General features: G+C 38.7%; 1 protein-coding gene across 10 annotated transcripts in view; it reads left to right on the top strand.

Annotated features, from left to right (window-relative positions):
• Positions 1–21,948, top strand: part of EPB41L1 (erythrocyte membrane protein band 4.1 like 1) — a 212,276-nt gene that overhangs the window by 85,302 nt on the left and 105,026 nt on the right. For 2 of the 10 annotated variants that reach the window (XM_081947588.1, XM_081947586.1), the window contains exon 3: positions 3,017–3,103. The exons of the other annotated variants lie outside the window; for them this stretch is intronic. The gene's annotated coding sequence lies outside the window, so the exon portion shown is untranslated. The remainder of the gene's footprint in view (positions 1–3,016; positions 3,104–21,948) is intronic. 10 annotated transcript variants of the gene reach the window in all.

Genomic DNA, 21,948 nt, shown 5'->3' with positions numbered 1-21,948 from the left:
ACATAGCTAGGGGACAAGAAGAGAGATGTAAATAACCTTTTTATCAAGGTTAGATCTTTAGATGCTTAATTATGAACCCAATTCTTTTCACCTATGGTTCTTCATTGATAGCAGTTATCATTTAAGAAAACCATTCAACAGCAAAATTGGAGGGGTTTCATTGTCACAAGTATTTCAGAACATGTTGAGGTTCAGCAGAGATAATTCAGATTTCTTTGCTGAGAGATTTCAGAATTCCCTTGGAGAGAAGCCAGTTCAATTCAGTGTGAAATAATGCATGGAATACTTGAAAGGTTAGCTACAGCTGACCAATGTCAGTGCTATTATCTGACACACATATATTCAAGTATGTGGCAGCTAATAAGAGCTGAACTTCAAATATCATGTTGGACCATGCCTATCTTACTTTAATGGCACCCAAGCAAATACTTCATTTTCAGCTCAGCTTGGTATGGCATATGGCTTTGCCAGCCTGCTGTGGATAGCACATAGAGATTGTTTACTAGGAGATTTTGCTAAGGCAAATATATTGTCTCTGTACAAAGCAATTCTGGGGGCCTTTTGGAAGCACATGATGTGTGTGGTTTAGAATGATAAGTAGTGTTAAATTCTCATTTTTTTATGGAACAATTTTTATGTGAATTTGCAAATTCTTTGCCAGCTATGTTTTCCCTCCTAGCAGCTCTATTATCTCCCTTTCCAGATGGAAAACTTAGGCAGAATCATTTGCTAAATGCCAAAGAGTACATGATGCTAGAGCACCAAATGGTGGGGTTCTGCCTGAGAGCTATAGTTCTCCAGTAATTTCCCCCATGATCCTTCAGATATGTTGCAACTATAACTGTCAGAATTCCCAGTATGTTGGCTGGAACATCTGGCAACTGGGATGCCAACAAGTCTGGAAGAAGTTGAGGTAGGTTGGTTTAAAATGGTGTTCGGTATGGAGCCCAGTGCAAATGTGCCATTCAGTTGCTGAGTGATGCTCTGGATAATGAAGCCAATACTAATATTCCAAGCAACTATCAAATGAACATCCCAAAGGTGCTTTTTCAAGAGGCAACTGGACTTTCTGGTTTTTCTCTTCTTTTGGATGAGAAGCGAAGACATTTTGCTTCTCATCCAAAAAGTTTCTTTAAAGTTTCTTTAACCAGTTGCCTTTGGGATAAGCGTGACCTGGATGACTGAGAATCTCCATAGATATCAGATGAATACAATTCCACTGTTCCTAGTTGAGCAATCAAGAAACAAATAGGTCAAGCAAGTTAGCCAGGATTCTGGTGAGTATTTAGAAGACAGCAGGAATAAAATACGCAATAAGCAAGAGCATCTGGGAATTAGTAAATCAGCAGCACACCATCTGAATGGTTGAGACCTTCAGTGGTCTTTGAAGTTTGAATGGATTTTTTTTAAAAGGAGAATTAATAAATAATTCGTTGGAATATGTGGCTACAAACTTTAAGGGTTGAAAACACTTAAGGTTCATTTCTTCACTGGATTAAACTGCAACCTACATTAATTTGTGATGTTGTATGTTGTATAAATCCAGCCATTGTAGTTTATATGTTACTATTTATTACTTAGAATAGCTTCTATCCTGGTGCTTTACAGAATATTAAGCCTAGAATTTAATGTTTGGGAATTTTAGGGGTCAAATTACAAATGGAGGGCAACTGATTGGACAAGATTGCTCAGGAGATTGTTGGGATTAAGGGAAACCAGGAATGATACATGTCTTATGGACTGCTACTGCCCAGTGTAATATTTTCATTTCTCATGTTTTAGGTGCCCAGCTAAACTGGAACATGACCCATTCAACCCTTGCAAAGCTAACCATGAAAACTTTTTAAATGATTTTCCCCAGTTTGACAGAGGTTAATATACTGGGGGAAAAAAGGATAACCCTTTTCTGCTTTAGGAATATTCATTTCCCCTGAGCCTTTTGATTCCAGACAGCAATCAAAGCTCTGATCCAAGAAAAAAAAATGGCATCTGACAGAATACTGTAAATTCCTTCTCAGGCAGCTTGTTTGTGATGAGACTAGTAGATTGCCAAGTCATTGGGAGTGCCTGACTCAGCTTTGAGGTCTTTGTCCCTCTGGATGCTGAGTTTATAATTAGAGCTATTCGACAACCAGCCCAGTCTTCCTATTCCTACCAACCTACTAAGCGTCATTGACCTTGATATTTCTGTTCTCCACCTGTCCAGTTTTTCCACATCCTCAGAGCACAACATTTCTTCAAGCTTCTTTTGCTTATTTATAACCTCCTTTTATTTTTACAAATAACTCAAGGTCGTAAACATATTCAACATACCTTTCTCCTATTTTCACAACTCCATGAGGTGGATTGGACTGAGAGTGACCGGCTCAAGGTCACCAAGCCATCTTTCATAGCTAAGGTGGGACTAGCCTGTGCTTTAACTACTAGACCAAGCTGATCTTAATTGCACCATCAGTTATCCAGTGCTAATCTCATTGCCTTGTTGAGCAGTTGGTGATTATCTTCTGTACTGCCTTGAATGTTTCTCTTTGTTTCCATTTTTTTATGTCTTCCCTCCAGCTTCGTTGGCCTTCTGTCTGTCCCTTTCAGACAAGGTTTGGACACCCTGAAATTATAGAGAAAAAACCTGATTTCTTCTACCCCAAAAGCAGAGTAAAATACAGGGTTTGTCTGCTTTGATCCTGCAAAATATTCATGAGAGCAAAATTTCTCTTTGTTGTGTTTTTTTATATAGTCTTGCAAATTGGCAACTTTCAAGGTAATGCAGAAAGCTGTGGGTTGGTGGATAGTTTAGCATCATTGTTGGTCCCAGCTTTATCTCCGTATGGTAATTAGAGTAATGCAAATTTTAAGATGTCCGTTTTTTCCAGGTTTTTTAAAAAAATGTTTTGTCTGCCTTATTAAGTCTGATGTGACTTATGCCATCTTCCCTCCACACCCTTGTAATTTATTAACAAAAGAATTCCCCTAAGAAGCCTATGTATTTCCTTTTTCTTTCTGCTTTTTTTCCTTTTAGAAAAATAGAAAAGTGAGTCTGCCTTGCATCAGAAAAAGTAGCCGGATTCAGATAGCACCAGGGAATGTAAGCCAGCAAACAATCCAAGTAAGAATTTATGTCTGAAGAGCACATGAAGCTTTTTTAAAAAAGTATTTCCAGTTGTGGGTGGAAAGCTGACATTTTATAAAACAATGTCAGAATTCCCATATCATAAATTCTAAACATCAGTTTAGTCTTGCATATCTTATTGCATAATTACTGCAGTTTTATTATGTTTCCTTGTACATCATGGATAGGTGTCTTCCTTAGCGGTAAAATGCTATCAGTTCAGACCAGTTTGCCCAAACTGGTAGTAAAAAATGCTACCGGTTCGGGTGAACCAGTATTTCTGAAGATCAGCTGGGGAATGTTCAGCTGTGACGCGTGATTTATATTTACTAGAATCATCTGGATTTCTTGCTTTCTAGCTAATCTAAATCACGTGGCACAGTGGATTCCCCCTCTCACTGTTCTACTTACCTTTGCAGACTCGGAAGGCTTCAAAATTCCTTAGGCGCGTATGGGTGTGCTCGGTAGCAGACTCACCGAACTGATAGCAGACTTCAGAGGATTTCACCGCTGGTCTTCCTGATAATTTAAACCACGGGCGTCAAACTCGCCATGTCACATTGCTGTCATGTGACACTTCGTGATGTTTTTCCCATTCACGAAGCTGGGGTGGGTGTGGCCTACGCATGATGCAATTGGCCTGCAGGCCACCAGTTTGACACCCCTGATTTAGACCATAACTTCCGCAGTCTATTGTCATTGGCTATGTAATTGTTATGCTGTTCTAACTTAAAGACTAACGAGCAAAGTATGCATCTTCCATTTACATCTTTAATTTTGATTTTCTTGTTTGATTTCCTCAGCCTTTCTCCATTTTCAAGATTGCACTGCATTTAGAATGCAGATTTTGAGAAAGATTTTAATTGATGTCACCCTTGTGATAGAAGCCCATGACATGAATAAATGTGGTTTTTTTTTGCGTACCATGATTTTGTGTACCATCACAAGCATTAAACAATTTTGTGAAGAAAAAATATCAGGATAATTTAGTATCAGTATTATGGCTCAACGGTTGATCCTCATGGTGGGTAAGAAATATGTTACTGCTTCTTAAAAAATAAATTTTAATCTATCAAATAAAACATGATAGAACCTTTCAGCTACTCTATGAGTTCATTGCAAGTAGACAGAACCAAAGCAATCCAATTTTTAACGGGAAGAGTGATCTTGCTAATGTTTATATAATTCCTGAAATTTGAGCACAATTTTGAAGGCAGGCACTCTTGTTCCACTAAAGTCAGGAACAAAAAGGACAAAAGTATTTTTGTACCTTAAATGAGCATCCCTCAAGCTTCTACTGCTTGCAAAGCATTGGCAGTCTCCAAATTGCTTTTGCCGTTCTCTCTTAGCATCTCCTTTCCCTTCCCTTTTTCTTCCTCCTTCATGATAAGTCCCTCTTCAAGCAAATGCCACTTCAAATGATCAGAACTTTTCATGCAATAATTACTTCTCCTTTCAAAGGCAAACTAAACGTGTTAAAAGATGAAATAAATAGAAGACACACACACACACACACACACAGATCTGGGGTTTAATTGTTAAATCTGCTCAGCATTTGTGTGGAGGCAGTTACTGGAACTGTTTCTCCATCAATTGAGTTTTGACCTTCCTGAAAACTGCAACCCATTTTTTATTTTTTTTTAAAATGCTGGCTTATTTCAATGTGTATGAATCAGCCATGGTGGGCTTTTCATCTTTTCAGCTTGTCAGATTGACCAGATCTGTTAAAAATATTCTGCAGTGATACAGCATTTTTCTACATGGAAAGTCCCAAATTCAATTTCCAGTTAAAACAGTCTACTTGTAGCCCTGGGGCTTCATATACCAGCCTCCTCCTTTTTTTAAAGTACCCTCTAGAACATTATCAAACTAAACTGGTGTCACAGTTTTCTGCCATTTGGGGAAAATAAATGAAACTGAAATGTAAGTGCCAAATTAGAGCTTAATGTAGTTTAGAAAATAAAGCAGTCCAGCAATTTCTCCTCTCCATAAACCCAGAAAAAAAAAGTTCCAGCTTTACTCAGGCTTGTGTCACTATCCATTTCATTTTTTTGTTGCGTTCATGTGGTTCTTGATATGCACTCTTCCCCAGTATCATTTTTCTCTTGGTCATCAAAAGATTACTCGATCCTGATATTAAAAAGAACAAGAACAGGAACAGGGGAAATATATAAATGTAGTGGTATTTTTTTAGTTGGGGTAGATAGCACTGAGGAAAAAAAACATTAACAGTTCTGTGAGGAAAAGGAGGAGCCTGCATAATTTAACATGTAAACACATTTAACAATGTAAACACATGTTAATTATTTAATGCACTCCATATGCAATAATAAATGTTGCATCTAAAACAAGAGTACCGACACAAAATCTCAGAAAATAAACTTCTACAGAAACAAATTCTTGTAGGACTTTGGGGAAAGCATAAGGATGGAAAATTAGATTCAGTAAAATCCTGCTCTTACTTAAGCTGCTCTATTCAGAGGTGAGGTTTAAGGGAAATGAATATCCTTCAGGTTGGATAGTCTTAACAGGCTGCTAAGGAAGAGCTGAAAATCTCTTGGGTTTTAGGCATCAGCAAATTGAAGTCATCTGGAATTGGATACTTCCAGTCAGACAAACTTATTGAACTTGGATTGGTTTGCTGTACACATTATGTTTCTGTCTATAAGATGCACCCCCCCCCCATGAAAATGGGTGGAAATGTCTGTGTATCTTATAGAGTGAATGTTGCCAATGCCCTGCCCACCCACCGGCCCCCCACCCTTCAGCTATTTTCGGTCTCTGTTTGCCCCATTTTCAGCCTCTGTGCACTCCATTTTTGGCCTTTGCATGTCCCGTTTTTTTGCCCGTTTCAGGTGGTGGGGATTGCTGCCGCTGATTGGCATCTCCAGTCATCATCTCTGATTGGTGGCGGTGGCAATCGGCGGTGGTAATCAGCGGCAGCAATGGCAGTGGTGGCAGTGGCAGCAGCGATCCCCGCCACCTAGAACAGGCTGAAAACGGGGTGTGAGACATGCGGAGGTGGTGATAGGTGATAGCGATCCCTTCAGCCTGGAACAACTGATCATTGGTATTCTAACAGCTGATCCAACCACCCATCAACTGCTCTTGCTAAATCAGGCTGCAATAATGTGCTGACCAGGCTGTTTGCTGTTTTCTTCAAGGACACTAGCTAGATGAATGCTGATGGATGCTGGGAGACAGAGGCAGATTTTTTTTTCTTGTTTTCTTCCCCAATAGCTGGATGCATCTTATGCGCCGAAGCATCTTATTGTGCAAAAAATATGATAATTCATTTGTTTGTTTTATGTATAGTATTCTCAAGAGTCCAATGGCAAATTTCAAAAGCACCAGTCCTTTTTCTATTCTATTTCTTCAATGTCTAATTTCCTTTCAATGGAATGTTACAGGAAGAAACATCTTGGAAGGATGGAAGGCTGAGTCAACCCGGTGAGGATTGAACTGCTGGCACCCAGCAGTCAGTAGAAGTAGCCTACAGTACTACATTCTAACCACTACACTATCACAGCTCCAAAACAATCCTTGTTTATATAAACAGAGGCATAGAATCAAGATCATGTGAAGTATTAGTAACCACTTTATAAACCCTTAGTAAGACCACACCTGGAATGCTGCATCCAGTTTTGGTCACCCCATTACCCCAAAAAATGTTGAGATTTTGGAAAAAGACCTGGAGACTAAAATAGATTAAAAACAGTTGCAGGATTTGAGTTTGGCTAGTCTAGAGAAAAGAAGGACTAAGGGAGACATGATAGCAGTATTTCAGGGGCTATCATAAAGAAGAGGGTGGTCAACTTATTTTCCAAAGCACCAGAAGGCAAGACAAGAAACAATGGATGGAAATTAATCAAGTAGAGGAGCAACCTGGAATTAAGGAGAAACTTCCTAACAGTGAGGACAGCCAGTGGAACAGTTTGCCTTCAGAAGTTCTGGGTGCTTCATCACTGGGGGTTTTTAAGAAGAGAATGGACAGCCACTTGTCTGGAATAGTATGGGGTCTTCTGCTTGAGCAGGGGGGTGAACTAGAACAGGGGTCTCCAACCTTTGCAACTTTAAGCCTTGTGGACTTCAACACCCAGAATTCTGGGAGCTTTGCTGGCTGAGGAATTCTGGGAGTTGAAGTCCACAAGGCTTAAAGTTGCCACGATTGGAGATCCCTGGACTAGAAGACCTCCAAGGTTCCTTTCAGCTCTATTCTGATTGATTGATTTTTTCCCAATCACTGCTACTCTGACAAGTACTAGTCTTTCTTGACTGCTGGTTTTTAAAGTTGGCCTGAACGGCAGAAGCTATCAATCTCTTCAGTATCTTCACTATCAAGCCTAAGTCTGGTTGCTACACCCGTTGTCCCCAATTTTGTCTTCTTTATATTTAAATCTTACTCCTTTTTTTTTTTTACTGTGCTTGACTTTCATTACATGTTCAGTGATTGTTTGAAATTATAATGGCACAGAACATTGAGACTTATGGCCAGTCCACAAAGTACTATAGTGGGCATTGCAGTGTATCCACGGCCACACACTTGCAACTTGGACGCTTGGTAACCAGTGCATGTTTATGATATGTCCTGTGTCACATGATGGCCATCTATGATCTTCACTGCTGGTTTTCAAGCAAACAAGCAAAGTGAATGGGAAAGATGGCAGGCAGTCATGGTCATGTGATATTGCACTTAGTGAGCACAACTGAAACTGGCATCTTAAGTCAATCTAGCTCTTGATTCGTTTGCTTTATAACTTTGTAACTTAGCAATGGATTTCTCAGTCCCAATAATAGGGTTAATAGAGGATTATCTGTAGCCGAGTTTGCAGAACATCTGCATTCTCAGCTATCAGAATAGATGTTGATGTTTCTTTTTCCAGTTTTAAAGCCATGCTAATCTTTTTCCAGCCTCTCTTAATTTATATTCAGTATATAGGCTGAATAAATAAGGGGAGAGTTTATCTTATCTTACTTCTTTCCTGTCTTAGAGACAGTCTGTTTTGCCATGTTCTGGCTGGACTACGGCTTCCTGTCCTGCTGGAATATTGCTGGGTAGACCTTCCTTCTTCCTTTACTCAACACTATCTCTGCAATTTCATAGAAAGCAATATAGCAATAGCAACTGACTATTACTTTGCACAGCTGAACAAAATATTCTAACTTTCATGCCAGGGAATAACATAGAATATCAGAAAATTACTTATGAACCAAACATGTCACCTTCCTTTTCGAAGGAATGCTTTTGAGGGAACAAAAGTTGAATTTGTCCTATGCTGCATTCCCCACCCCCCATTCAGCTTCCTTGATGCTTTAAGAACAGTGGATTACAGATATTTGTTACACATTGTTATCATTTTTTATTCTGCTCCTAATTCCCCTATTTGCATAACTTGCTCAGCATATCTTTTGATGGTTGAAATATACAAAAGGGTTTTGACTATTTCCTAAATGATTTTTGGACCTTTGCAAAATTGGACCTTTTTTGGGCTTGCAGTTGCAATCCTTTGATATTAAATTTATACAATTCAGACCAATATGTGAGCCTGAAAAAAAAAGATGCTACTGCTTTGCCCAAGGAACCCAATCCATAATATTAATATGGCTTTCAAAGCAGCAACATTTTTTCACCCTCATGTGGAAATTTGAAAAAAGTGTGTACAGCCATAATAGAATGTCCACTGTTAGCATTATGTGTGAAAGCATAAATGAACAGTATCTCTGCTCAGCATAACACCAGCCAAAAAGGCGTTAATGAATATGAGAGCTTTGCTGGCAACCCATTGAGTGTTTCTTTTTGTGGCCAGAGCAGACAGCCATTTCTGATTACAAAGCAGGCTTCATAAAGAGGTTGTTTTTGTCTGTCCTGTTGGGTTAGGGCTGCAAAAATCAGTGAGTGGAGGTCAGAGGAACTCCTATAAGGAAATCAGTGGGAAATCTGGAACTCCAATGGAACAACTTGTCTTCAGAAGTTGTGGACGCTTCACCACTGGAAGCTTTTAAGAAGAGACTGGACTGCCATCTGTCAGAAATGGAGTAGGGTCTCCTGCTTGGGTAGAGAGTTGGATTAGATGGCCTACAAGGTTCCTTCCAACTCTGTTATTATGTTATCTGTTATCTTTGGAAATTGTACAGTCAATCCAGATGCAAAATACCACGGAGGAGCAAGAAAATCAAGAGGGAATTATTTTCTGCTTTCAGGAGAAATAGGAGGAATAGATTTTACGATCCTTACTTGTATATCAGTTACAGATTTTTGTAATATGCACAGAAGGGAGGACTATAGAATTTAATATACTACGCAAATTTCTGGATATGCTCAAATCCCAATTTATATATCAAATCAAAACAGACATTTGTCCTATCCTGGGTTGTTTTAAATACTTTCTTCTCAACCTGTTAAAAAACTATGAATAAAGGTAGACCTTAATTTCTGTTTGTTCATTTAACTTTGAGTGTTTAATTATGATTCAAAAGTGATTTATGATCCATCTTCAAAGGTAATGATAGTTACAGCATTCCTGTTGTCATGTGCTTGCAATTCAGGTGCTTGACAGCTGCTCATATTTATGATGGTTGTGGTGTCTTGTCACATGATTGCAATTTGTGACTGACCTAGCCAGCTTCCAATGACAAGCAAAGTCAATTGGGGAAGCCAGATTTACTTAATGTGATTAACTTTATGATCACAGGGAGTCACTTAAGTTTACATTAAAAAGGCTCATAAAATTGGGTCCAATCATACTTAATGGCTGCAATGCTTAGTGACTGAAATTCTATCCCCAATTGTGGTTGTAAGTCAAGGACTAGCTGTAGATGTCAGCTACATGCTGTTTATGTAAATTTCACTGGTCATCTTATTATAAATATAAACCATAAGAGTGGGATAGTGAAAAATCTAAAATTATTCTTCTGTGTAAGCATTTTTATATTTCTTTCTATCTACTGCAGGGGTGTCCAAACCTGGGAACTTTAAGACTTGTGGACTTCAACTCCCAGAATTCCCCAGCCAGCATGGCTGTCCACAAGTCTTAAAGTTCCCAAGTTTGGACACCCCTGATCTACTGGTATAGTTTATACATTGTTATAAGCAACAATGTGGCTTGTTAGGTTTTGGCTTAGTGATATTAACTACTGAATCTAACCATAACTGTAAATTGGGATTAGTAATGGTGTATGATATCTGCAGTTGTAGCTTACTGCATAAAAGAAGGTGAATCTAGCCTTTTTTTCTGTCCTCTGGCTTAAACTTTTAGATTACAACAAACAAGTAACAGTACATCTTCTGGCAAAACATCCTGGATGCGAAACTGTTGAGAATTTAATATCTAGTTTCTGTGAATAGTAAATAACTTGAGATAGTGATTTCATTGCAGTTTTGCCTAACTAAGTCTCTTAGTGACTCTAGATGTATAACTTGATTGTTTGCAGTCTCCATATATTCTTAAGACCTGGTTTGTTTTAAAAGCCATAATGGCTGCATTCACTCACAATATTCAATCACATAAACCACACTTCATATACTGCAGTGGCTTGGAACACATACTCCTCCAAATTAAACAAAGTAGTTTGTCTCTAACTTACCTAGTTAGAGACTGCTTCTATTTGGGCTTTTACCATATTTTTAAGATGCTGGTTTAACTATTAAAGGTCTAAGTAGCAATCTATACATTGTAATTGGAAGTCATCTGGATAGTAAGATCAACTTACAGGAGGTACTTTTAAACATACTGTCACTTCCCAAACCTGTTTATTAGATGCATTAGAGAGTGAAATTTAGTTTGCTCCCAAGTTGTGGAGTTGTTCTCTCAAGAATGGTTTCTCTCCCTACTTTCTGATAGTAAAAACTGGTCAACAGTAGTAGATTCTACTCATCAGAGGTGTTTAAATGGATTCTCCATGACCATCTTCTGGTAATTTTAATAGTGGGCTCATGTACTAGGCAGAGAATTGGACTTACTGATCTCAAATATTCCTTCTAATTATTATATTTTGTAATAATCTGCTTTTCAGAAAGGAGCTAAGTTTTTCTTTTTTTAAGCCAGTCTTTTTTTGTTTGAGCTAGTGGCGATGGGTAACGTTCTTTCTGAAAATTGAGTTCTTTATACTTTTTCTTGGCATATGATTTGTTGATTGTTGTAGAAAATGAAATCCTACATCACTAGGAAAGATAATTTGCATCATGTTAATTAACAGCTAGTTCTTCAGATTCATAAAATGTTATAAGCAAAATAACCCATGACTGCATCACTAGCCAAGATAGATTAGAAGTTCAGGTTGCCTTCAGAATATATGTGACATTATTTAGAACATGCTTCTTAGGTCAATAGCCTGTACTGATGAACATTAGCAGGTACTTGTAGAATCTCTATTTGTAGTTAAGAAGCCCTTCCTAGAGAGGAGGGAGGAGCCGACGTCGCGACAGATCGCAATCGATACTTTTGCCGCTGGACAGTCCGTATGGACCTAAACATCCTGCAGAGATGGTGATTGGGAAGAATACATCTTGCTAATCTCAGGGACCCCACAAAGTCCCTGATTGATCCAAGAGAAGTTATTCTAGTTGGCGACAAAAGCGCAACCACAAGCTGATGAAGTTGGGACAGCTCCGGAACGGAAGGAAATGGAAAGAGAAAGTGTGTACAGCTGGTGAGGAAATTTAACTGTTTTAAAAGAGATTGCCCGAAAAAAACCTTAAAGCTAAATTAAATTTGAGAACAGAAGAAATAAGCGGTGAAATTAAGCTACATTGGATTGCATTGGACAGTGTGTTATCTTTCTTTTTAAGTGCTATTTTATGGATGGAATTTGCACAAAGCTTTTTAAAGTGAACTTTAACATTGCAAGAGATAATGTTTGAAATTCAAAAATTATTAGAAGTATCAGAGAGAATTGAGGAGAAACTGGAAAATCTAGAGCATATAACAGCAAAATATGATGGAGAATCTCAATTGGAAAAAGTGGAGGCTAGAGTCCTAAAAATTGAAGAGAAAAACGAGCACAAAGACAAGAAATTTGTTGACATCTATGGTGAATGGAGTGTGGTTAGAAATGCAGAGAGTGGAATATGGAAAGGGGAACTAGATGGCCGGGAATTCTACCCCAGATGGCAAGGTACAGAAGAAGAAAAAAGAGAAGAATTGATGGATTTAAGGAGAGAAATCTTATCAGAAGCACCATGGATGACCAAAGATATGCTGATTAAAGAAAGAGATGGAGGGTATTGAGATTATATAAGAAATGCAATCATTTATTCCATAAATGGCAAAAGACATAAGATTGCATTATTATTGGAAAGATACAGGTTGATATATGAAAGCTTATAATAAAAAACTAGTTAAATTTAGAGCATTATGTAAAAAATGAAGTGATAATGGATATGGTTAAATAAATAATTGACAATGATAATAATGTATGCATATGTAGTGGTTTGATAAGAATTAATTGGATATGAATGGTAAATGGTGACTATGAAAGGAAGATTAGAAATTTTGTTATGACATAAAAGCTAATAATAAAAAATTGAATTGAATCTAGTTAAACTTTGAGTATTAGGTCAAAAAATGTTATGATAATGGACATAGTCAAATAAATGTTTGATAATGATAATGATAATAACATGTATTGGCTTAATAAAAGGAAATTAGATATAAATTGTAAACAGAGATTTGGAAAGGAGGACTAGAAACTTGGTTACTAAATATTATTGATTTTTTTATTTAGAATAGGTTATAAAGATTTAATGTTATTGGAAGATATTGGAAATAGCTAACGAAATGCCATTATGTGGTTATGCTTTAAACTTTGGAATATTTTATACAAAAGGACGTTAAAACAGTTGTGGTCAAATGAAAATTGAGGTATGATGATAGTAATATCTATAAATATATTTGATTTAAATTATATGATTTGATATGTATTATAGGTGAAGACTGTGGAAGAGATGCACGAAAGCTTTTTGTAACCAATTGACACACTTTCTATAGTGTATAAAGAGGATTCTTTGTGTTGTATTTGTTTTTATTCAAAACAAAATAAAAAAAAACCCCTTCCTAGAAAAACTTGATCAGCTACTAGTTACAATCTGTACAATTCTGCAGATAAATGGCCAGATGTCAGGACCACTTGTATCCTCCATGAGTATTGGGATCACAACTCTCAGAATTCCCTATTAGCATGTCTGGTTATGAATTCTGGAAGTGGGTCAGGTTGGTGAAGACTGAAATAGCAGATCCACAGTTTCTCCATAATTCACTTTCCCAATTTCTTTCCTAACTCACCTATGAATTTCTGTGCTTAAGAAAAACTGGGTTATAGCAAATTTCCCATAATATATTTAAGGTAAAAGCTTTTAGTTCTAACTTGCATCATCATATCTTCTTTTCCCTTTGTCACATAGTGGGCATGCCAGCTCCTTCACAAAATACTGTAGCTGATCTCACTCAGCTGATTGTGCAAAAATAAAAGTACAGGCTGTAGATGCTCTATAAATTTCCACTACCCCCCCTCTACCCACCCTCTGCGGGTGAGCCCTCAGAGCTCACCTACTGAATTTTAGGAAAGAAACTGCCAAACCATAGTGTTGCAGTTTCTTATTAAATTTTGAAGCAAAAGGAATGTCATTAAAAACTTGGAGGAAAATGCATGCACACACATTTCCTTGCTCCCAAATAAGCCAAAAACCTATTAATTATATCATTGTCCACACATATAGTTGCCAAAAATGTGCTTGTCTCAAACCACATAGGGATTTAGAGGCTAAAATTGAGTTCTCAATTGTGGACAGAAACAAGTTTGGAGCCAGTGAACATACACCATTGCTAGTTGTTCCCATTTATTAAACTTTGAGAATTTATTAAGATAATGAAATCAGCAAACCAATGATGAGAATGGGGGAACTACATATCACAAGCTCTATCTGACCTTTTCCTGGATGTAATAGTGCTAATAGATCCAAGTTGACTTCTCAGCTCCGTGTTTCATCTGGTTTAGACATTTGTGTATTGGATTCTAAAGTAATGAACTGTGAGTAGGGACTATATACCTAATAGCAAAGCAATCCCTGCTATGAAATACTTGTTGCTTGGAAATTCAATATTTCCAAGGATACTAATGAAGGGTGAGATATGATTTGGCAGATGATTTCAGATCCTCTATTAAGCTTCCACAGAGGAACTCGTAGCCCCATCTGAGTTTAGCTGAGTTCATCTAATCACTTCAATAACAATGATGACCTTTCTTAAGATAAGCGATCATTTTTTGTACTCAATAGCTTTCCCCATGTATGTTAACTGACTGCCTTCTCTCTCTTACTCCCACTTCATTCTTACCAACACTGTGCAGCAGCACGTGCTAAAGAGGTCTGAAAACTTGCTTGTTAATTAGATTGAGGCAATAAATGGGAGTGTGATAAACAAAACCAAACAGAGGCATGGGGCCTCTTTAGAGGCCTGGAAAGCAAACATTCAGGCACTTCCCTTATTGTGTTTGCAGCATTATGCAGCATATAGGAGAAGGAAAACACAGAGTTGTTTTTGTTCATTGGAGGCTTCTTTGAAATGAGGCAGATGTTTGCAGCTAAGGAGGACTAAGATATGTTATTTGAAGGGGAGAGGGATAGGGTAGGCTGAATGAATACCACTGGGTGCCTAACAAGCATTCCTGCTGTTAATCTAAAGCCATCTGCTAGATTTGTATGAAAAAGGGAAATCCTTCAGGGATGGAGCGGGAGGTGTGTGTGTGGGGGGGGGAGAGTGAGTCACGGAGAAGCAGACAACTCTATCATTGAGGTTCTGCTAGGCAGCATGGGAGACGATTCTAGACTCCCCACTCCACCCCCTCCAGCTGTGGGCTACAAGGTTTGCAGCGACTGCAGTATGCATCAATCAATGTGTGGGGGTGTTAAAGTTGGAGAGGTTGCTCTGCAGAAAGAAACGCCATTGTACAAACAGCACCAGCCCAGTCCAGACGAGTGACACAGCAGGGATGGGGAGCACTCATAAAGGTAGGGCTGGCTTAGCCAAGGAGGGAGATGAGAAATACTAGCTGGTTTGTTTCCTTTGGCTTGCGACCCAAGCATTCCTCGGAGGTTTTAGCCTTGTTGTTTATTAGCAGAACATTAGCATTGTCTAAAAAGTAATAAGATCTAGTCGGTTAGTTTCCAAAACTGCTATCTGTATCTCTATAGCCTCGAGCCAATAAAATGTAGTTCCCTAAGTTTTCACTGCACCAAAGACGGGAAAGGGGAGAAGGATATACTTTTCTGCTCTGTGCATTTATGTTTTCTAAAGAGGATGCTGCAGTCTGCGTGCCTGGTTCCTTATGCCAGCAGTTTAAATTAAAATGCTATGTTATGTTGTGGCTGTGACAATTTAGCAGGTGTAGCGACTGACATTTTACAGCTGTTTTCATCATCTCTCCACTGTTTTAGGTTATTTAATATTCCAGGTGTAAGAACACCAATCCTTTAAAGTGTTATGTATAGAAGGTTTATAGAGGGAGGAGTTAAAGCATGGAATTTTGGGATTCATGAAAGATTCCTCTTGCATTTTGTTCTCCTCTGTACTTTGTGTACAGTATTTGCTTTTCCTGTTAAGAAATGCTCTCTTGAAAAGCTAGGTAATTCAGGAAGGGCTCATTTTACTCAATGCTCTGGATTAAATATAATCCCATTTTAAAGCAGTCTTCTGAAACTGAGCATTGTCCAAAGAAGTAATTACACCTCCCAGAATTCCTAGCTAGCATGCTGTCTGGGAGATGTAGTCAAATCCTCTTTAAAATATGTTGGGTTGTAAAATGTTGTTCTGGAGCAGTGTCATAATGCAGAATGATCACTGCTATGTTTTGAGAAGCTGAGGGAGAGTTAGAATAGGGAAGGCCCATCCACTCTTCTTAGCTGGCATTCCTTCATGGCTTCTTTCTAGACTATTTCAATAATTGGAAACCTCACCTTGAAAAGTGCCCCTAGGCTTTTAATAGACATGGCATGGGAAGCAGAGGTGAGCAAAAGGTTTCGGGAGGATCTTATCCGTCTAACATTGTTGCAGGAATGATTAAATACAAATCTATCCTACCATGGAAGTCTTTTAATACAGACCTCCCCCACCCCCCAAAAAAACCTTCGATCAGGAATTATGTGATCTTTATACTGCATCTAGGAAGATCAAGTGCAATATTAAAGGTAATATTAATTATTTGTTTCTTGATGGCGGGCCGAGAAGCCTTTTGGCTAGAACAAGATAATGGGATACAAGTTGTTTGGAGAGGCTAACAGCAAGTGCAGTTTTTCTTAAACCTCTGTCTTGAGCTGTGCTTGCCAGGTTTTACGTTTTAAAAGGGCAGGAGCCTGGCTCCTCTGCAGCTTGGGCGCTCTGTCAAAGGTTTTTGGCATTTCCTTTCATTGTTTAGCCTAGGGCTTTCTCTGTATCACCAGCCCCCCCCCCCCCTGAAGAAATGGAGCCTGTTCCATTTGACAAATGCCTCTGCTATGAGGAGGGATGAGAAACGCCTTTTCTTAATCAGTTTCTCTGTCAGTCTTTTGGCCCACTTGTTCTCCTTACCACAGCCAACAGGTATGCTATGTTGCCCTAGCCAAGCCTAAATGGGCAGATAGATTGGGTCGAGAGGAGCAAGGTGAAAAGTTGTATTTTTATATTCCTCATTGATTTGGCTTACATATCACACTGTGATATTGCTTGCTTTTTGATGATTTATTGAGTAAGCCACAATTAGCTTAATTTGTACAAAATGCTAAGTCATAAACCATAGTTTAGAGTAAAAAGGCTGGGTTTACACAACATGCCAAATCAAAATCAAAGTATATTATGGTCTAGTACAATATGTTTGAACCAGGCCACCGCCTCTCCTAGTTAGTTTCTCCATAGCTTGTTGATAAATCATAGTAGCTTGTTCCTCCTCCTATTTTGTGTACAACAACCCTGTGAGGTAAATTGGGCTGAGAGTGTGTGACTAGCCCAAAGTTACCCAGCCAGCTTTCATGTTAAGGTGGGACTAGAACTCATAGTCTCCTGGTTTCTAGGCTAGCCATTAACCACTACACCAAACTGTACAGTAGATTTTCCTAAGGAAGCTTTATTTTATAACGTCTACCTCCTGGCATACACATTCTTACTGGTATTTATAACGTCTACCTCCTGGCATACACATTCTTACTGGTTTTTAGAGGGATAGTGTTTTAAATTTAATCTGATATTTTAAACTTTTGTATTGATTTATTTATTAGCAGTACAGTTTGGCATATTTTATTCTCCTCATATACATGTATTTCTGTAGTTATTTCTATGTTTTAATCTGTTGCATTTTAATACGGACTGTACACCGCCCCGAGTCCCTTTCGGGAGAGGGGGCGGTATATAAACGCTAATAATAAATAAATAAAATAATAAATTTTATTCATTCATTTACTAAATTTATATGCTGTCTATCTCACTATCAAGAGATTCTGGATGGCTCAGCTTTGCAACCATATGACTTCCAAATTGTTTAGAAATACAGCTGCCCAAAGGATGTTGCAGTTCCAACATCTCCAGATGATTCCAGATTAGAAAATTCTGTTGCAAATGAAATTACATGAATTCCAGGCTTCTTAGGCAGCTTTATTCCAGGAATGGAAGAAAGAACAAACATATTTTTAAGGAGGCTTCAGTGGTAACATGTTTTGTTCAGCAGTACAGCCTAGGTAATGGTCCCCAAGTGCAAACTCATCTGGAAGACCACATGTGAAGAAGTTGAAGTAGAGATGGATCATCTTGGGCCTAGAGTGCTTTTTATCAGTAGTTTGACAGGTAGGCTAGCTTTCCAAAACAACCTAAAACTTAAACCTACTTTCACTGAATATATGATAGCTGAATAAATAAATAAACCTTATCATAGCTTAATGTGCTCTGATTAAGCTTACCACAACACAACATGGTGAACCCGAGACTATCCAAACTGGTCACTGTGATATAAAAAAGATGAGATGTTGAGATTCTAGAAAGAGTGCAAAGAAAAGCAACAAAGGATTGGGGGATTGGAGGTCAAACATATGAAGAATGGTTGCAAGAATTGGGTATGTCTAGTCTTATGAAGAGACAAACTAGAGGTGAGATGATAGTAGTCTTCCAATATTTGAGGAGCTGCCACAAAGTACAAGGGGTCAAACTATTCTCCAAAGCACCTGAAGGCAGGACAAGAAGCAATAGATGGAAAGATTAAGGAGAGATCCAACCCAGAAATAAGTCATTTTCTGACAGACCAATTACTTAGTGGAACAGCTTGCATTCACAACCTCACTGGAGGTTTTTAAGAAGAGATTGGACAGCCATTTGTCATAAATGGTATAGCTCTCCTGCTTAAGCAAGTCGTTTGGTTAGAAGACTTCCAAGGTCTCTTCCATCTCTTACTCTGTTATTGTGTTATGTACTTACTTACTTACACATTGCTTAGTGTAATGTAATGGGTCTCCAAAAATATCCATAGAAGATTTGAGGTTTTAATCAGTCTTTATGTGGGCTATGATTGAGAGGCCATAAGTCAGTAGTGGGTTGCAGGTGGTACGCCCCAGTACGGGCATACCAGAGCCTGCCCGGAGCACCGGGTACTGTTCTGGTAGGGTGCTCCGGGGGCCCCACCTGCCTGCCCGAGCTCCTTACCTGTCCTTTAAGCCCTTGGCGCTTCCATGCATTCGCATGGCATGTATGGCACCTGTGCGATGCCCGCCGAGCAGCTGGAGTGTCGTGGAGGCTTGCGGAAGCATCACAGGCAAGTACAACACATGCGCGTGCCACGTGCATGTGCATGTATGCTGCATGCGTCCATGTGGGTGACGCCGGGGCCTTTCCAACCGTACTGGTTGGAACGGAATCCGGAACCCACCACTGCCATAAGTATATTTCTAATAAAACACAATTGGAATCCCAACCCAAATCATCTGAAGTATGTTGAGACTTCTATGAATTTTTCAAGGATTATTGTTTTGTAAATGGATATCAGACTTGCAAAATTAATTTTTTTATCTTAGCTTCCTGTTAAAATGCAGTATTCCTAAATAGTCAGTCATGTTCTCCTGGCAGACTGTAAGTTTTCTTTCTGTTATTCAGAGTTTGGAATTGCTGACTTGTTGGTACCCTTAATTAATATATGGATGGATAACTCCATTATGTCAACAATGAAACACGGGTACTGTATAATGCTTAATTCTGCATAATGGCTCAGGAATTAGTTCATCCCCTATTTTTGTTTCCTTTTAAATGTTTTCTGAATCTGCAAAATTAGCAGTTTTGCTAAGCTAGAAAAGCACTCTGTTATGTGAATATTTAGATCTCTTTCCTGTGTTTTGAAGGTGTTTGCTTATTTAGTGGGACCCACACAGATTACTTGTCATTCTAAAAAAGATTATTTATATTAAATGATAATAGAATAATAGAATTGAAAGGGGCCTTGCAGGCTATCTAAATCCAACTTCAAACCTGACCTCGATAAATGAGTTAGTGAAGATTGGATAAAAAAATAAAGAAGGAGGGAGATATTTGACTGGCTCTTTTGCATCGAAAAGAGTAAAATAATGAATAAAAAGTGGCGGTAGGTACTTGTATCTCAGATACAAGAGAGCTTAGTGTTGTCTCGGATGACCCTTCTCAATCTTTACTTAATTGCCTTGCAAGATAAAACATCCTAACCACCCACACTTCACTGCTTTATTCTCTCTCCTCCCCCCCCCCCCGCTCCCTCCCTCCCTCCCTCTGTGTGTGCATTCTGCACTGAGAGATGACTCATCTTTCACTTTTAGTATGCATCTGCACGTTTTTATGATAAAGTACTGGATATGGGGCAAGGGCCAAAAATATGACCAGACTCCGACTTTCTGGATTTGATCCAGTTTTATTCACAACAGTGAAACAACCAAGGGTATTGAAGTCCGAGTCCAAAACTATTGTTGCTGCCTCATATTCTCTTTGTTCTCATTTGTCACTTTAGCTTGTGGTCTGCCCTTCCATTGAACCATGGGGGCAGTTAGATAATTTTCCACCAAGCATCGATAATTTCTCATTCAGCTTCTATAGATTCTGCAGCACGTTTCGGAAGTGCTCTGGAACTAGTGCTCTGGAACTAGTGTGAACTGTTGAAAATCTATTGCTCAGATATCAGCCTCCCCTCTTCTTTTGAAACTTGTCACTACTGTGTTCTTGTCTACATTAATTTAGATCAAATGAAAACTCAAAGCATCTTTATCTGAAGCATAAAGGTGCAAGTCCTGGTGGAGTCCAAACTACCTTTGATGTGTAAGAAAGATAAATAAGCAGACTTAGGAAGTTCAAAAATAAAGCATTTAGAAAAAAAATGAAAAGCTTTCCTAGCTGAAAATAAACTGGCCCCTTTCAGAATGTTCTACTTGAATATCTCAAATGGATTTTTGTTCCATTGGAACAAACTCAAAGTGCTTTGTGTGATATTGGTTATTTCTCCCCTGTCTCTCAAGCCCTAAAGAGGCCAAGCCCATCAATCATTGAAACCAAAGCATTATGGGATCCATGTTTTGGAAGTCCAAACCAACAACTATGTTTTTAAATAAAATGAAAACAGAAGTTCTGAACTTGTCACTGGTTGTTAATCTTTGTTATTCTAGATAAGATGTGGAGACTCTAGAAAGAGTGCAGAGAAGAGCAACAAAGATGATTAGGGGACTGGAGACTAAAACATATGAAGAACGGTTGCAGGAACTGGGTATGTCTAGCTTAAGAGAAAGAAGGACTAGGGGAGACATGATAGCAGTGTTCCAATATCTCAGGGGTTGCCACAAAGAAGAGAGAGTCAAGCTATTCTCCAAGGCATCTGAGGGTAGAACAAGAAGCAATGGGTGGAAACTAATCAAGGAGAGAAGCAATTTAGAACTGAGGAGAAACTTCCTGACAGTTAGAACAATTAATCAGTGGAACAGCTTGCCTCCAAAAGTTGTGAATGCCCCAACACTGGAAGTCTTTAAGAAGATGTTGGATAGCCATCTGTCTGAAACGGTATAGGGTTTCCTGCCTAGGCAGGGGGTTGGACTAGAAGACCTCCAAGGTCCCTTCCAACTCTGCTATTGTATTGTATTGTATTGTATTGTATTAGATTCTAAAAAGAGTGTGACTGAAGCTTGATAACTTAATATGCCATGATCCAATGAAAAGTCTCCTGCAGCTGCCCAAATCCATGATTGTATTATGCCTTTTGGTGCTCCAAAATGTTTTCTCTCTCTGTGTGCTATTCGCACCCTGCCCTCAAATTGACAGATTAATCACAAAGAGGCCTTCTCCTAAGAAATACACAGACACATGTATGGAATGGAGGACTATTCATATATACAATAACATGTCGAATACTCATAGCACAGTACCTGATCTTCTGCAAAAGTGAAAGACAAAAGTTGAAGCCTGCAGTTCTTCACCTCCATCCAGCTGCATGCACAAGGCAAGGGAAAAAACACCAATGATTTGATACCCTAAATTCTCTGCTGTGCCAAGAAGAGAGAAGAATCAAAGTAGTACCACCCCATAGATGACAGTTTCTGGGCTTTTGTTTCATTGTCTTTCTCTTCTTCACCACAATCTTTTGCTCACATAATTTCCAAGTTCCAAATGGGGATCCCCTCCAAGTGATTTTTGAGTGCATAGGTGCTTTATCAGGCGTTTTTTCAATGTCAATTGAGTGTCAATTCATTCAGTTCAGGCCTAGCAAACTTTTTAACATCGTGACATGCTTGTATCTATCTCTCTAGTTGCTGCCCTTGTCCCTTTTCAGAAATTGCACCGACTGCTCTTTTTGGCCATCCAGCCCCAGCCATTCTGTCTTGTGGCTTCTGC

Source organism: Natrix helvetica (genome assembly GCF_964273705.1).
Source record: "Natrix helvetica genome assembly, chromosome: 3".
In the NCBI taxonomy this organism is placed as follows: Eukaryota; Metazoa; Chordata; class Lepidosauria; order Squamata; family Natricidae; genus Natrix; species Natrix helvetica.
This window is presented reverse-complemented; position numbering and strand designations above follow the sequence as displayed.